The sequence below is a fragment of the Pantherophis guttatus genome, chromosome 5, assembly GCF_059756535.1.
Source record: "Pantherophis guttatus breed Tessera chromosome 5, ASM5975653v1, whole genome shotgun sequence".
NCBI lineage: Eukaryota > Metazoa > Chordata > Lepidosauria > Squamata > Colubridae > Pantherophis > Pantherophis guttatus.
Window position 1 is genome coordinate 48,741,487 of NC_142067.1, and position 19,216 is coordinate 48,760,702.

The window sequence follows — 19,216 nt, forward strand, 5'->3', positions numbered from 1 at the left end:
CCATTGCTCCAAAAGGAAAAAAATCTCAAACTGTGCATTCAAGAGTACTGAGTTTCTGGGAAAGGAGATTTTAAAAATCTAGGTTTCCATTCTAAAAGCTTAGCCATGTCACTACAATAGGATTTCTGTGTGGTTAACAAAATATAAAAAGGTAGTATTTTCTTTGGTTCTTAAATATAAAGTTGGATGATTGGGTTAGTAAGATCCTATGTAAACTTGGGCTATAAATTGTCTAAATTTATACTAAATATATCCCTGACTAATTTTATTTTCTCTAAGGCAGTTGCTTTCCTCTTTCTATTCCGCTATGTTTGTTTCTTTTTTAAAAGTAGAGTTTGCATTAAATCCATTTTTCTCCATCTTTGGAGTATCTTTGACTTCAGCAGTATCTTCTGTTTTCTAAATAAGTACAAGTTGACATCTTGAAACCAGCATATTAAATGAAAGTATGTTCAGTTGGAATTAACAGAACCAACATTTTTGTAATTGTTATTTCTAAGAAAAAATAGGAAAAAAAAATTTTCCCCGCAACTTCCTAGGTAATTTTTACTGTTGCAGTATCCCATTAAAATATATTTTCCAACAATTATTAAATACAATTTAACATTTTCATGGTGACATTTTCTAAGATAAAAATATCCCCAAGATGAACTGAACCTCTTCTATTTTGTTCAAAGTACACAACAAACATGCTGAACATCCTTATCTGAACTTTGCCATTTATTTGCACATCAAAGAGAGCATTTTAACAAAACAAACCTGACTCATATCCCTTTCTGAGTACATGTGCAACAAAAGCTCAGCGACATTTGATGGAGGTCTGAGGAATTATACAGCAAATGTCTAATTTAAATTTTTCTATTGCTTGGTCTTTATGAGTTCCTGCTGTTTAAAACCTATTAAATTTGCCCTTCTTCATAAAAGATAACAGGAAACAAAACAATATTCTGAAATAGAATGAATAGATTTTTTCTTTAGACCAGAGACATATTTTAATAGCAAGAGGAGGCAGCAAAAATTGGGTTCCCAAGGGAAAAAAAAATAAAGTCTACAAGTTATAGTTTAATGGGTTCTTGCAGGAGGAAGAAGGCCTATAATAGGAGATAGAGATTATTGAATCATATGGATAGGTTTCGTTTCTGACTCTAATGATCAATAATGGTAATCCTGGTGGAGATTTACTAGAAGAAACAGATTCTGGAATTCTCTCAGGCTTGTCTGACAATGCATATTTAAAAGATAGATGATGACCCCAAACATTAATCTTGTCAATTAATATTTTAGTGCATATTTATATGCACTAAGTTCATTATCTTTGAGCTTATCACTATCTTTTCTTCTGGAAGTTTTTTTAAAAATCTGATGGTAGTAGCCTTAAGATAATAAAAGAGTTAGGGATATTCATAGTTTAATATGATGACTTAAAGGTCATAAGGCTTCTTAGGTAGAAATTTTCAATTGTATATTAACAAATTAATTTAGCAATTTATAAAACTATCTAAATATTATTGATTTGAAGTAACACATCTGAATGGTGTCATATGAGGAAAGATGGTCTATATATTTGTATTAATACTTATGCCTATATTTATCTAATTATGGTATGTGATCACTCTCACAATTTCACTGATGTTTGTGTTGCTTGATAGCCTATCAGATTTGATATCAGTTATGGATGGTGATATATAGCAAAAAAAATTGTTTTCATTTAGTTTTGAAATTGTCAGAGTTTGTTGCAAAATCAAATCCAGAAAACACACACAGGTAAACTGATTCAGCATGATTCATTAACTTCTTTATATACATATAACACATGAAGATAAATTTACAATACCAACAGCCGATTTCTTCAAACATAGCAGTTACAAGCAAAACACAAGCAGAGTACAGCAGACTAGTTTGCAGCTTCAGAGATCAGAGTTTAACACAGAGCCATGCCCAGGCTCCTTCCAGTTTGTGTTTCAATTCAGCAGAGCAGCTCTCATTGGCTGACATAGTTGCTATGCCTTTTCATTGTCTGACCTTGTTACCATGGCTTCCTAGTCATGAATATTCTGACAGAAATTATTTAAATTAAATAATTCTGATTCAGTTTCATTGTAAATAAATCCTTTCCTTTAAAAAGAAAAATATTTGCAAGCTCATGGATTGGTGAATGGTTATTGTTTTAAGTTAGTTAAAATAGTTAAACTCCCTGAAAATGTGAAATGGAACTAATAAATTTGAAATTAAAGTTAATTCCTGAAAAAAATGCATTTAAGGTTTTCTAGAGTCCCAGAAGAATATACATTTGAAAGGATGGCCATCAGATTTCCTATGTAGAGGTATAAAATGTGTCTGGAATTAAGGTTGTATCAAGCATAGAAGTGTCAAGGAATGATTGTTAAAAATATGTGATCAGCATAATGATCACATGATGTTTAGCACACTTTAATGTATGTATCTTCTTACACCCAATCCAAAAGCCATGTCTTTAGAGTTTTATAAAGGACTAGCAAGCTGTAATATAGATTCCAGATATAATAGCATCCAATATATATTAATTTACATGGGTACTTCTGAGTCAAAAAAAAATCCCCATTGTAGTAGTGGAAATTTTTTTGGCATAAGGTATCTAGGGAATTCTAGTCTGATATGTAATAACTGTTTTGTAAATATCTATGCCACTAAGGTAATCAGTCTACAAATTTATCAAGTACCATGCATTGCAGATTGCTTTATGATATAATTTCAAAAATGTCAAGCGTTTTTTGCATCCTTCCAAAATTGCCTGTCATCAGGATAGAGTCTTAAATTATTTTACTTATATTTATGTAATAAATTATTTTACTTATATTTATGTAATAAATATTTATACACACACCCAGACGCACACAATATAATTGTATGTGTATGTGTGTGCTTCTGTTTGTGTTTGTATCACCTAAAAGCAGAAGTTCCTTAACTTATTCCGTTCACAGCGCCTTTAGTTTTGCAAAGATATGACATCTCAAATGGCATTTCTAGTGTTTATTTTTGTGCCACAAGGTGCTGTCATACACACTTTGGGTACTGTGATCCTAAAGAAAGGAGAGAAAAACATAGTTTTGACTATTGAAACTTTTTGAAATAATTATTTCAATGACTTAATCTGAACATTCTTAAGAGAGTTTAAGGATAAAATATTCTTAAATATTTTCAGGATAAAGGAAGAAGAGAAATGGGGTCCTTTCCTCAAAACTGAACAGGCTTTCAATGGATTAAGCAAGAGACTGTTCAATTTTTTTTTATGAGTCTCCCAGGATCAATTAATGTCAATTTTTATAAAAAAAGTTAGGTTATTTTATAGGTACATACATTTCTATAGAGTTATGGGAGAATTTATCCAGTATAGAATTAATAACCTAGCTTAAATCTTGTTCCAAAATGTAAGATCCTGGGAAATCTGCCAAGTTTAGGATAGTCATGTGGATTAAATTTCAGAATAAATGAACTGCTGAATTGTTTCCAATATATATCCTAACTCTTTCCAATGTATTTCATATTAAATGGTTTAATCAGTAAGCTTAGAACTTCATTAGAATTAATGCTAAATAAGAATATGAAAATTCTTTCTAAAACTCTATAAAACCTCAAAAATAGTTATTATTTGTTCCTTTTCATGTAAACCTAAAGAATAATTAATTTATTGTTCAATGTTGGTCAATGATACGTTACTATTATGTCATAAGGACTGATCACATATACAGGCACAATACTTAAAATAATTTGACTATTTTGAATTAACAGAGATTAAACTGTGATCATCAATATACATAACAGGATTCCATTGGTTCAATTGGAAAAGAAAATCTATAAGAATGGCTGAATGATTTATGGAAATTGTATTTATTTATAAAGCAGATAAACTATTCATCTTTATGATGTTTCCTTCTGTTTTTCCATCTGACTTTGAGTAATAGGCAGAGGACAACCAACAAATTAAATAGAGTTTTCCAAATGCATGCTATTAATGATGAATTTCTACTACATATAAACTTGTTGAATGACGAGATAATTTTCAAATAAAATTATTTGGCAGATAAGGGGATATAACAGAAAATAAAATGAGCCATCTTTTTTTGTGGGTCGACTCATTATACATCTTTGAATCAACAGTCTCTTTTTATAACATATTTTCTATAAGTAACTAAATCATTGGCAGCGTAGTGGCACAATTATAAATTCCATATTTAAAGAAACTACCCTGAAATGCCAGCTAAAGATATATGTTATTTTGGGGTTGTATATTGAACCAATTATAAAGAAATATCATAAATTAAAAGTAAATTTCTTGTTTCAGTTTTCTATTGTAATTAGGGGATATCAAGTAAGAAACATGATTTTAGTTCTGCCCTGATTGGATAAATGCCCTGAAATGACAATCCAGTAATGTTGGAAACAGTCTCTAAGAGTTCTAATTAACAGGTTTGATGGATGTTCTAAGTTAAATGCCTGAAGTTTCTACTACTGCAGTACAGGTTCAGTTTAGCCATTTATAAAAAACTGATGTTAATGCAATCAAATATGGAAAGCACAAAGCATGTAAAATTACTTTAACAGATTATTTCAATGAATTAAAATAGCTGTAAGAAAATATAATAATATAACAAGTCATAAATTCTAATCAGAATTGGAAACCAAAAACTCTAAAGGAGTTTTCTTTTTTTCAACTAATTATTATTATAGCCTTAAGAAAATTGAAATCAATTTCTGCTTCAATCATATTGACTTATTTCATTAGCAAGGAAAATAAGATTCCGGGGGGGGGGAGGTATTTAGTAAGAAATTGCTGTTCTCTTGACCTAGTCCATTCCCAATCAACATTTCTTCCTTCGAGATAATATTGATTTTTTTGAAGCCAAGAATACAGCTCTTTTATTATACGAAGTATGATAACTTCTCATTAGCAATCTTAGAAATGGCTGTTATTTAATGGTATTATATGGAGAGTTTATTTTTTTTAATGTTACATTCAGTATAATTGCTTATAGTAGATATTGCTGCTTTTTAAAATCATAACTTATATAACAGATATTTATCATCGTTTGATATTTTCCATGTTGGGTAATATATTTTGAGGAAAGAAGAAATAAGGAGTCAGGAATAAATTTCTCTTCCAATATTTTTGCTGCTGTACCAGACATTTTTAGCTCAAATATTCTTGGTCACTATAGCCTGTGGCTAACCAAAACAAATCCACATTATTTAATGCTACTCTGGAGAGGTTAGTATAGAGATAATACCTTTGCAAGGCCTTTGTATATCAAAGAAAACCTAGAATTATTCAATTGTTTCATACTCTAGAAGGCCTGGACACTGAAACGGGAATTTTCTGAAGTCACCTTTAATTAATGTACTTATAGCTGAATCTGGGCTTCTTATTTGGTAGTCCTAGCAACACTTGTTCAGAAAAAATAAATATACTTAGCTGACTGCATGTTTTGTTTTACCTCTGGGAACTATGCATTCATTGAACAACAGAAACAGCACAGTATAGATGAAGAATATGCTAATATTAATTATTTAATAACATTATTACTTAAAGTGGTATTTGTAACTATAGTTATTTAACTTGGCAAACCACTGATTTTCTGTAATCATTTCTAATGTCTATAAAACTTTCAACTTCCTCACTGTTTTAATACTGTGATATAAATTACTATTCCTAATAGTTACAACTATGTCATATTTTTGGCAGTAGAAGGTGACATTTTTCAAACACTTTAAATCGGTGCTATTCAGTGAAAAATTCAGAGATAAAGAAATGTTGCCATAGATGTCATGGTAGTCAATGGCAGAAGCAAGGGTAATTGAGCAAACACTGACTTGTGCATAATTATATAATCAAGGAAATGTCATAAGTTACTTGTATCAGACATCTTGATAATCAAGATATACAATCATAGCATTTGTATGCTTATGTTTTCTGCTGCTGCACATTTCCTCCAATGACAAAAAATTCCATGTAATTGGTCATTGACCGGAACGAAATAATCATGTTGAAAAAGTCAAATGTTTCTGCACTATTATAAAAACTGTTATTGAATGAAACAGATAAGTGGCTATAGAAGACTATATGCAAATAAACAGTTCATTTAATGAGGCTATTATGGGGATTACCTGAGGCTCTTATGATCTTTATGTCACCATTTAAACAACTTTTTTAAAAAAGATATCATAATGTATAGTATTTAAAGAGGCTTATTGCTTTATATATTTTTTCAAAGAGTGAAACATTTTATTGCTTCTCAAAGTAACTGACTAGATTACAGATATATGTATTCAGATGCCATATTTTAAATTACAATTGGAAAATAATATTTCACATGTTAAGGGAGGGAAGTGAGAGTAAGCACACTTAATTGTGACCATCTATTATAAAGAACCGTTGACCATGCTATACTTTGAAATATTTAAATTAGAAATATCAATCAACATCAATCAGAATAGAACTAGTAGGGACCTTGGAGGTCTTCTAGTCCAACCTCCCGCTCAAGCAGGAGATCATGTACCATTTCAGACAAGTGGCTGTCCAGTCTTTTCTTGAAAACCTCCATTGATGAAGCACCTACAATTTTTCAAGCCAAGCTATTCCACTGGTTAATTGTCCTCACTGTTAGGAAGTTCTTCCTTAATTCCAGGTTGCTTCTCTCCTTGATTAGTTTCGATTCATTGTTTCTTGTCTTGCCTTCTGATGCTTTGGAAAATAAGTTGTTCCCTCTTCTTTGTGGCAACCCCTCAAATAGTGGAATACTGATACTCTGTACTTGTGCCGTTGGTTTTTCTGCCTAGAGGTATAACTTTGCTTTTATCCACATTAGATTTCATGTTGTTAGATAGAGCCCATTGTTCAAGTCTGTCAAGATCTTTTGGATCCTGAGCTTGTCCTCTGGAGTGTTGGCTATTCCTGCCAGCTTAATGTCATCTGCAAATTTAAAAATGCAAAATATATTTTCATGTTCATATAACAAATTGTATGAATGTATGCATATGTATGAATAGATAACATATATATTAATTTTTCTCTCTGCTCCTCAATTTATACTTCCATGGAACTGTAGACTGAAATTGTAGAGTTTTAGTTTTTATAATGGACAAAGTGATGTTTGCTTCATTTTATTATGCTATAAGCTTTTATAAAAGTGAAATGTGATTTTCCTTATGCACTTCTTATGCCACTAGAAGACATAGATACACTGGGTTGCTTAGGAAAGTAGCAAAGCCTTCTTCCACATTCTAGGACCATTGGGGTTATTATTGCATAGTACCAATTTCTAAATGCCAATAAATAAATTGAAATCTGAATGGAAAGGAATAATACTGGATTTTTTTTTTTGCTATGATACTAGAATAATAAGTATTCAAATATAACCTAATCTACAAAACTTAAATATTCTGAGACAATTTGCTCAGGATTTATGAAAGTTTGGAAGGGAAAAGAAAATATGTTCTAGAAACAGTAGTGCCTCCAAGACTGCCTATAATTTATTGGTGTAAAACCCACTGAAGATGGAGAGGATGTGCTTAAAGATTGCTTCTAGTCAGGGGTGAAATTCACTTACTTCCCTACTGGTTCGCAAATGTGTGTGCACCATTGTCTATGCATGCGCAAAGCCTTCTGCACATGTGCAGAAGCTTAAAATGTCACAAAAAAGCAACATTGTGACATCTGTGCAGGTGGGCGGAGCATCCCACAGCCGCCACTACCGGCTCGCCCAAGCCGGATAGAACCGGCTGTATTTCACCACTGATTCTAGTGCTTTAAGACATTATTAAGCAGCTGTCCAAACAAGTCAGATCACCCAGAAACAAGTTTTCATCTAATGATGGAAGAACATACATTATTGGGTGTTCTTTTTACTCCCTGCCTGGCTCGTTTCCCATTTAGTCTCATTTCTATAAATGAAGTTGTGGATATACTGGTGACAAGATCACAAGTCTGACTTTGGCTTTCTACTTTGGTGCAATGAGTCACCTTCTTTTGTACTTAGCTGAAAAGCTGAACAATGCTGTACACAAGAAGATAATTCTGTAATCAACTTCCTAGGTCACAGTTCCTTTTTAAGAAGTCTCTTTCTGCTTTAAATGTAGCTCAATGTGATGTCATATGAATAATTGTTCAAGTAAACCAAATACACATTGTGTTCTGTAGGGAATCCTAGATTTAATCCAAAACCCAATACTAAACAAAGGTTATACTGAACCAATTTGCTAAATAGGTCAAACAGGCATATGAGACTTCAAAAGAGGAAACTTTTGGTAAGTGAAAGATAATGAAACATCTGAATTACAGTAATGTGAAAAAGAACATACACCCTCTTTGAGTTCTAGGTTTTACTTATCAGCACATAGTAAAAAGTCATTAGTTTTTAGAAGTAGATAAATACAACCTCAGATGAACAACACATGACATATTACACCCTCAACCAATCCACGCAACCCCATCAGCAGTTCACCTCATAATGACCCTAATCTATGTAATTTCCTTATCACAAGACCTATCACAAACTGACTCAAACTGATGACTCAAGGCTGACCCACCACAAGATTCTCACTTGACACACCCATACCTAAAGCTGTTATAAACAGAAGAACGCTAACACTGACATCCCCTAAACTCTGCTGGAGATGTTAACTAGCCTTGTAACAAAATGTTTAGAAACCAACCCACAATCTCTTCTGAGAATGAACTCACACCCTTATCTTACACCCAAGCTACAGACATTTGCAACTATTGCAACATTATACCATGTCATTATTTACTATGTCCTGATATGTAAAATCATAGAACTCAAAGAGAGTATACTTTCTTGACTGTATGTGTTTACAATGTTCTATACCAATTCTTCATCAATTTCAACCAGCATTATGAATTCTCCTTGGAAAATTACTGGAAGTCAATGCAGCACCTGCAAATCCACCAGCCTTATACACCATTAGGTGAGTTTCAACAATCTGACTAATCTGACCAGCTAAATATCCTTAAAAATTGAAGCCATGTATCATTTCGGTTGTCTTTAAGAAGTGATAGAAGATTTTACCAGAGCTTCATGTTTCCAGGAGGTACTGTAACTGATACATCTAAAGCTAGGTAAAAGCCAATTTAAATGTAATTTCCAGCTTCTCACTATGAGGTACTATTATGCCAGGAAAAAAACAAAACAAAACAGAAAGCACAGAAAGACTCCTTTCCTTGTTAATAAATGTTTCTTTCAACAAAGACTCTAAATATCTTTTAATTTCTGTGGCTTTCATTTCTCCTTAATGTCCAGGTTCAGGTATACTTTTGAAGAGAAAATATTTTAAATCAATGTTCATGGAACAGAACCAGCCTATTGTAAGTATAGCAAACAACATCATATCAAACCTCCTTGCCATTCCACAGTGGGAACCATTGTCTGAGAGAAAAAATGTGAATTTATTTCAAAATTAAAAACTGGTGAGACTGCCAGGTAGGATTATGTATCCATCAAGCTTCTTAAACCTAGGCTTGTGGGACCCATTATTACTTGCCCCATTTAATCCCCATTTAACTCAAGGAATAGTTTGCTCAAAAAATGTTCAGGCTGCTTTTTGAAAAGACATTAACAATTGATCCATGTTCTATATTAGTCTATTGGCAGGAAAATATTTTATTGTCCTTAAAGTCAAATTACTACTGCCTTTACATATTTAAGGCTGTCTTTGATGCTATTAATATAACCAAATTCTGGGATAAATTAAAAAAAAAATCCTTCTGACTAGTATCTTACATATTTAATACAAATATTGAATCACGAGTACAATGTAGGTTAGATGAAACAAAAAAGGGTTACTAAAGTCCACATAGTGGTCAATACAAAGTAGCATTCTGGTCTCAACACTATTAAAGAACTTTGCCAATGATTTAGAGAGTATATTACTTCAGGTTGATGATTGACTGTTCATTGTTAGTCAAAAGGAAAATATGTCCCTTGTTATATGCAAATGATGCTTATTCTTCATTCACATACAAGATTGGATTTAAAATACCATCTTGAAGCACATATTGTCAAGATAATTAACTGGAAATCAACTATTTTTAGTTTTTGTGAGTATAGCCAGAAAATTCAACATTATAAGATAAAACAAGTTGAGAATTTCAACTGCATGAATATTTTATTAGCTATGTTCTGTCCCGGCAACATCATTGCAAGCCAGTACTAAGCATAATCACCATCACTACTGTCATGGTCTACTTTAATATGTTTATTCAAAACAGGAGAGATTTGTTCCTGTAGCAACAAGTATTTAATGCAAAAAAACATCTCATATTATACATGGAACCCCAATTTAGATTATAATAACAAGCCATCTGCAGAGAACTTTTGAGAACTCTTTTAAATGTTCCAAATTGTGTATTTTCCTGGACAGCAGAAAATGTCCCTTGAAAATAAAATGTTAACTAAGTACTGTTGGTTTTTAGATTCAAATATATGTTTTTTCAACATAAGGCAAAACAGTTATGGAAAATCCTAAATGATTCTCTAAATCTATGGAGTTAAGGGCTTTCTTTCTTAAGATTTGAATGGAAGCAGATCTGACACCAGTGGTGGGTTGCTACCGGTTTTTCCTAGTTCGGGCGAGTCGGTAGCAGAGATGGTGAGTTGAGAGCGAACCGGTTCTCTCTAATGGTTAGCTTGGCCTTCCCGCCTGCCCCTGCATTATACATACCTTATATTCGGTCATTTTTAGCCCAGCTGAAAGGCACAGCCGAGCGGATTGCCGAGTCTCAGCTGTTCCTCAATACATTGCGCTTGCATGGAGCCCAAGTTTGGTGTTCAAAGCATGTGCATGAAGCAAACCAGTGGTAACACCGGTCAAAACCCACCACCACCTGACACCAATGTTCTACTTGTGACTTTGGGAATAAATGACAAGAATACTGTACCGCTCCCTCCATATCTTAGCAATTTTATACGTTAGCCCTTGATTTACAACAGTTTAATTAGTGACCGTTCAAAGTTACAACCCCATGGAAAAAAGTGACTTATGACTGTTCTTCACACTTAAGACCATTGCAGCATTCTCATGGTCATATGAACAAAATTTGGATGCTTCGCAACTGGTTCATATTTATGATGGTTGCAGTGTCTCAGGGTCATGTGACCATCTTTTGTGACATTCTGAGAAGCAAAGTCAATGGGGAAGCCAGATTCATTTAGCAACTATGTTCCTAACTTAACAATTGCCATGATTCACTTAATGAATATGGCAAGAAAGGTTGTAAAACGGGGCAAAATTAATTTAACAAATGTCTCACTTAGCAAATTTTGTGCTCAGTTGTGGTTGTTAAGTCATGGAATATCTGTATTTAAGCAAGTATAGAACAGTCTTTTGAAAAATCTGATACTAAATATTTTGCAATCAAATATGATATATGGTAGATTTGAAAAGATTCTCACCTGTCAAAGTTGGGGTCCCTCTAATGCTAATGAACTTGAAATGGTGGATCATGTTTTATTGTATTGTGACTTTTACAAGAGTTTTCTATAGGAGATTATCTAGCCTATTTTAAAATCAAAGCCAGAAAGAATGGGCTCTGAATGTTAAAATTTCATTCAGAGATAAAATTATAGTGGCAACAGCCAACTTTTTAACTGTGCCTATGAAAACAAGTTCTTTAGTAAGACATTAAGAAGTTTCAATTTTAGAGCCTCTAGTATAGTGGACTAAAGCACTGTTATTAACATCTGCTGCTTGCAATTATTGCAAGTTCAAATCTCACCAGGCTCAAGGTTGACTCAGCCTTCCATCCTTTCAAAGGTAGGTAATATGAGGACCCAGATTGTGGGGGCAATAAGCTGACTTTGTATAAATATACAAAAGTATGAAGGCTATTGCTTAACGCATTGTAAGCCACTCTGAGTCTCCGGAGAAGGGCGGCATATAAATTTAAAAAAAAATACTTTATATAATATTTGTGATTTATTTGTTAAACTTTTATTGCATGTGAATTTTTAGAGTATATTGTATTTTGCTATTTGTGTCTTTTGGATGTATATGTGTGTGTGTGTGTGTGTGTGTGTGTGTGTGTGTGTGTGTGTGTTTGAATAATCACACTTGAATAATCCAGGGATGTAAATAGATTCCTGGTAGACAGTGAAGAATACTCTCTGTTACTTAAGAAATTGATTATTGTCTCACTGATAAGAGCATATGGCTCTTTATCTCTTAAACTGCCTAAGGACAGTTAGGCTACTTAAATGTCAGAGTAATAAATGGAATGGTGCAGTCAAAATTTGTACTTTTCAGAAGCACTTGTACACTTAAAAGAATTATATTTAACCTTGAATACAAAAGAAAAATATTTATTGGATTTGCTTATTCCACATTTTACATCTTACACATTTTTTTAATTACATCTAATATTCTGTTTTTTTAAAAAAAATACATTTTGCTATATTAACTCTTAAGCTTGTTTTTTTGATGAACAACCCATACTAACTAAGTGCTCTATTGTCAAAGTAACAATCCAGAGGAGTGTGTAACAATATTATTCAGATTAATACATGCGCTGCAGCATTACAATCCAGAACACAAACAAAAGGAAACAAACAAAGTATACAAATTCTTGGGGAATGAAATATATGCAAGCAGACAAGTAAGTTCAGAGAATAGTAAGGGCTCTATAGTTCAGTCCTCAGATATATAGCAATAGCAATAGCACTTAGATTTATATATGCCCAAAAATGCTTACAGTACTCTCAGCATGGTTTACAATGGCAGTTTATTGCCCCCAACAATCTGGGTCATCATTTTACTGACCTCAGAAGGATGAACAGGTGAGTTAACCTTAGGTCCTGTTATAATTATTATTAGTGGGATGGGGGACACGGTGCCTCAGTGGCTAAGACGCTGAGCTTGTCAATCAGAAAGGTCAACAGTTCCAGTTTGAATCCCTAGCACCATGTAACAGAGTGAGGTCCCGTTACTTGCCCCAGCTTCTGCCAACCTAGCAGTTCAAAAGCACGTAAAAATGCAAGTAGAAAAAGAGAGACCACTTCAGTGGGAAGGTTACAGCGCTCTATGTGCCTTCAGCATTTAGTCATGCTGGCCACATGACCATGGAATCGGCATCAGATAGCCTTGGCTCTTCGGCTTAGAAATAGAGATGAGAATCGGGAATGACTAGCACGTATGTGCGTGGAGAACCTTTACCTTTATTAGTGGGATATCTGAATTCATTGATCGATACAATTAATTATTCAAAAATTTTAGAAAACTAGAGTTGAGTGGGGAAATGTAAAGTGAGAATTTATAAAATTTCAAATGGAATCCACAAAAGTGAGGTGTATTTACTGAGATATCCACAGGAGTTTTGGCTTTAGTCAAAATGATAAAATATGTGTGATGGGGCATGGCACAGAGTAAACACAGTCAGCTGATAGTTCAAACCACCCCTTTATTGCTCCAACTTTCCCCCAAATGCTTCCACATTTCTGGCAAGTCCCAGAGCAAAGTGATCACACACATACACACCTCCAGCAGCCTCTGGCTGCAAGTAGTCCAGCACAACGCTGTGAGCACGATGGCTGCAAAGCAAGAAATCCAGCAGGATAAGGGAACAAGGCAATTAATTCAGGAAGCAAGAAATAAAGCAAGAAGCCCAGGAAACGTCCAATGTCGGCAATGGCACACAACACTCCATGAATTCAGCATTTGTTCCTGACAAATGCCCCTCCCCACAGTGTCTCCTTAAGTCTCAGTCCCCAGGTGTGCCTTGTGAAGAGGAGCGGGAGCTCTCCTCCTGAGTAATCAGGTCAGCCTGCGCTTTCCTGCCTCCTCTCCGCTCTCTGTGCTTGACGATCAGGAAGGGGTGGTCCTTGCTCATCACCTGAACTCTGTTTCTCATGTTCACTACTTAGCCTATCTTGGTCATTCCTCCCTGCCTACAAGCTGTCCCAATCCTGAAAAGCTCTGGCCTCGGCCTGCTCCTCCCTATATTCCCCCGAAGCCAACAAAGCCACCTCCTCAACCTCCATCGGCTCCAGTTCTGGGTCGTCTTCCTCCACAGATTCAGGCTCTGACAGGAGCATGATAATATGCCTTCATGATCCAAATTCCAGCCATTTCATACAAACGTTCATTGAAACAACGCACATGTAAAAGAAGTAGAATTTGCATCATGTGGATACAACATTGATGTCATCATCTGCCAGCACAACACCTTGTGCTTGCTAATAATCCCTCAGCATCTTCCATGAGGGTTTTTGCCCTAATTAATATTATTAATTGGGACAAATTCTAAAATCACAGCACCACCTGCAAGCATTATTTTGTGATTTCAGTCACTTTAATACTTTATCATATAATTAGAAAATAAAATGGTAAGTGGCCGTAGTCTACTTCTTTGGAAATATACTTTTGGCAGAGCAAGGATGGGAATGTACTCTGAGATATAAATTATTCTGAGAAGCCAGAGAGGCAGGTGAAGTACAAGCCTGCCAGATTAATGTGTGTTTTTGATTTGTTATCCAACCAAGAAAGCTGCACTCCTATACTGTACCTATAGTATTTGCTCACAATTCCAAATATGCCACAACTCAAAAAGATTCAAGATTGGTATATTATGGTTTTAGTTATCTGTAACAGGCTTGTGGATATGAACTTTCTCACTGTTTTTTTTTTTTTTTGGCCCTCATTGATTTACTATAGTTGAGGAATAGTGCTGGATGAAGTACACTGTTTCCTTTTAGTGTTTTAACAGCATTGAAAAGAATCTTGGGAGGTTTTCTAGTCCAACCCCCTGCTCAAGCAGGAAACTATACCATTTTCCTTCATTTTGGGCAGTTATAGGAAGAGAAGAGAAATGTCTGCTTCCATTAGTTTCTTTACACACACACACACACACACACACACACACACACACACACCATATTTTCCCCAAAATAAGACATTCCCTGATAATAAGCCCAAAGGTGCTTTTGAGCGTACGGCAATAAAGCCAAGCCTTATTTTGGGGAAAACATGGTATATATATCCAATTATATATATGTTACATATATCCAATTATATATACATATATCCAATTATATATACATAAAACTGTAAGATAGATGTTTTTTATTGAGAAGATTTTTAAATTGATGCAAGAATTGATGCACATCATTTGAAATATGAAGGTGATTCAAGTGTTGAGAAATATATAAAATAGAAGGATCTAAAAATTTCCTGGGAGGAAGCTAAAAATTGAAAAAGTGTAATATATACAGTAAATCTGCAAAATTAACGACTAAGAATATTAAATTACTCCAGATGAAACTTTACAGTTTAAAGCTGTGACCTGGGGAGTTATTTGTGACAGTCTTTGAGACCTTCTTATCTGCAACTATGAATTGTGTATGCTGAAATTCATTCCATCCACCTAGCTTAAAAGGCAAAAGTTAAGAAATTTAGTTGCTTCACTGCATGGACTTGCCACTGACCCTTAAAATTTCTCATTATAAAAGCTAGTAACTAGAAAAAGTCTTTCAGTCCAATATGACATAAAAATGTGGCTATATAGATAGATACACACCAGAGGGAGAAGAAAGAGGAATCACATCCTTTAATATAAGCTGAATGGTTTTAGTCTGGTAATAGACCTGTCAAATTTTGAAGAAATGTTAATAGGCAGAGCTTTTTAACTTTTGCCACATGGTTTTAGCTTCAGAACTATAGATTTATGAATACACACATACATTTGACAAGAAATGTATTAATTCCTGTTGAAACAATAAATACGACTATGTCAATTTTTTGAAAGGTACATTGATTGGATAAAGCTTTGATCAAATCACTCAATTAAAGCATACTGAGGCAAGGAGCTGCTTTAGAGCACCAAATGCAATTCATAATTCTTTTTGTGTTGGTCAATTACATATAGGGAAAATAGATGGAAACTGAATGATTCCATTGGTTCTCTGACTTTAAGATATCTGTGTGGTTAATGATTTTTATCATTCTGTACTCAGAGTTCCTCTAAAATAATATCACTAACAGTGCTTTAGGCTCCCTTTACAATCTGAGTTTTCTATTTCTCTAAGGTGGACATCTAGAAGTCTTAACTTTGTTTTCTCCTGCATTGATGAAATGTTCCATTTCCATATCAAAATTCAATTGAACACTCTGAATATGGTTGCAATGCTGATCAGCTAGTCTTTGCTCAAAACTTTTAATTCTTTAGGACTGGGATATGCATATCTAAGATTTTCAATATGATTCTCAACATGAATGAATGAATGAATGAATGAGTATCAATTTATTTACATATATTATCTGAAGCAAGAGGTTTCAAAGGTACCTCTTTTGTCTTTTTATATTTTAGTATCATTAATTCAATAATATGTTACAGTTAATATAATTTAAGTAAAGTTAAATTGAAAACCTTGAGAACTACAATTATTTTGGAATCTTCCATATAAAGATTTTCCTTTGAGATGATTGACATTTCTAGATAATGAAATGTTAGCTAGCCATCCCTTTAGCGCATGTATGATAAAATATGTTTTTAATTCAATAGCTTCAGATGGAGTTTATTTATTTTTTATTATTTAACAATCCATTTTTTTAATATTGCTGATATGAAAAGTAGTTAAAGAATTAAATATTACTAAAAGTTTTGTTGTTTATATACCATAATTCTGTTTAAAATTGGGTTGTTGTAATTCAGTTTTGTGCCAGAGACCTATTGAGTTAAAGAATCACATGGAGATGTAAAAAAAAAAAGGGGGGGGAATTTTCATGCCTAGATCAGATGCAAATTTACTTCTGTTAAAAATGAATGAACAGAAGTTAAATTATTCTCTGCAGGCCAGAATCCTGGTGTTTTTCAGGACAATTAGAGTTAAAATATAATTTTCCCTTCCTCTGTATAGACAAGTTGGCTATCTGCACAACTGGAGAGTGAGCATGTAAGACTTTTCTGTGCATGCAAAACAACCGCTCTCTCTTAGACAAGATTGTTAAGTCTCTTCTTATAAAAAATGTAAAAATATAGGTTCTATTGTCATGTTTGCAGAGGCAACAAAGCTTTTTCACATTGTTCAATGCCATATCGAGCATGACTTTTCAGAGGGAAAAAGTATTGCAGAAAAAAGTTTATTTTTTCAACTGATATTTTATGTTTAAGGTTATTATGAAATAGACTGTGTTCAGCATCACTCTTACTAAGTTTAGAAATATTCTATGACCTATAAATTAACATTTTTATATAAATGAATCAGCCATGATTTGTTTCAGATCATAGATTCAAAATTTAAAGTACACATGCTTCTTAATATTTCTAGGTTAAGATTCAAGGACAAGTTTATTTGACTTGATATGTTTCAAGATTTAAAATTAAATTTCAACGTAAAAAGGTAGATAGATAATAGTGGGCAGAAATAGGAAGCCATTAAACTGCCATACTGTTTCAATATCTAAGCAGAATGGGATAAAAATAAATTGGATGGTAAGATATTTCAGATAGATATCAGTAAATATTTTAATATAAGTTTAGGACCAATGGACCTAGTTGTATCATTTAAAAAGTGATGGGACTTCCCTACTGGATAAAGAAAGTGGATCTTTCTTTTTTCTTCTTAATTTTGTACTTTCTATGCTTGTCTTAGCTGTCCTTCAGAGAATAAAATAGTGCTAGAAAAAGAGGACAGGATAATGCTGTAATCTTTTTAGGTAGCAGATAAACAATAAGAAATACAATGTTTCAGAAACCTCAGTGGAAAGTTGGAAACTAAGCTTCAAGAATTGCTTCCAAATGTGTTTATATACATTACTTTTTCACATACATGTAGCCTTGGAGGGATAAGTTACTGAAGAGAAAAAGTGATAAATTACCAACAGTACCATAATCAGATCTCCTTCTTTTTCAGCCCAGTAAGATCACCCATTTCTCACAGTATTCCTTAATTCTATTCTCAGAGGAAATAAATCATCACTTTATCATGTTATTTTCTCACCCTTCAAGGCATCAGCATACACAACACACTGTAGAAAATGAAATTACAGGTTTCTAAATCTACAGGCTCCAATAGTATGTCTAATGCTAATATTATCATTATTACCCCATGCCTAACATAGGAGCATGCTAGTTTTTATTAAGCCCCATAAACTTAAAGAAGCAGTAACCTAAAGCTGAAATAGAATTATTATTATTATTATTATTATTATTATTATTATTATTATTATTATTATTATTAACAATGTGAAATCATGGCTGCCTAGATGTTCAGACTAGGTTTAGTATTTTTATCCACCTATCAAAAGCTTCCCAAGAATCTGGGATAGTAACAATAACAGAGTTGGAAGGAACCTTGGAAGTCATCTAGTCCAACCCCCTGCTCATGCAGGAGACCTATACTAGGGATTCAAACCACCGAACTGCCAACCTTTCTGATCGACAATCTCAGCAGGCAGGTGTTCTTGTTTGATGGTATTAAAGAGATCATTAAAGACATAAGCTGTTCAAGTAAAGCTGCCTTTTAGAATTGACTGATGGTGATCTTGTCAATGCCAATGGTGTTCAAGTGGTACACCAGATGTTTTGGGTTGCAGTCAAGCCATCTGTTATTATTGGTACTATTTTTGCTTTCTTTTGCCACAGTTGTTCCATTTATATTTGAAGGTCTTTTGTATTTTGCTGTTTCTCTAGTTCTTTCTTTTCTCTTCCGCTGTTTTCAGATACTGCCACATATTTTTATCTGTTCACAACAATGTAAAGTAACAGTTTCCAGATCTTTAATTGATATTTGCCTTCATATACATCAAGTTCTTCCCAAGAACCTACAATGTTGTAATGTATCGGCGTAATATATGTGCAGATCTAAGCTGTATGTTTTGTTTTGTTTTGTTTTTTGCATTTGATGGAAACTTTATCAATGACATTTTTATCAATGACATTTCGATATGATACCCAATGTGCTGATAACTACTACAACTATTAAAGCTGGTTTATGCCATAATTTTTCAAATTTGATTTTCAGATCATGATACTATGTGATCCTCAATTCTTTGTTTTCTATTCTACCATCTCTTGGTATTGCCATGTCCATTATCCATATTTGTGCACATTATAGAAAATGAACTTCCTTCTTTTCAGCAATACTTTTACATGATATGTTATGAGTCCAAGATAAAATCCAGCCTCATAATACACCACATATAACTTGAAAAGAAGGAAGTTAATTTCCTACAA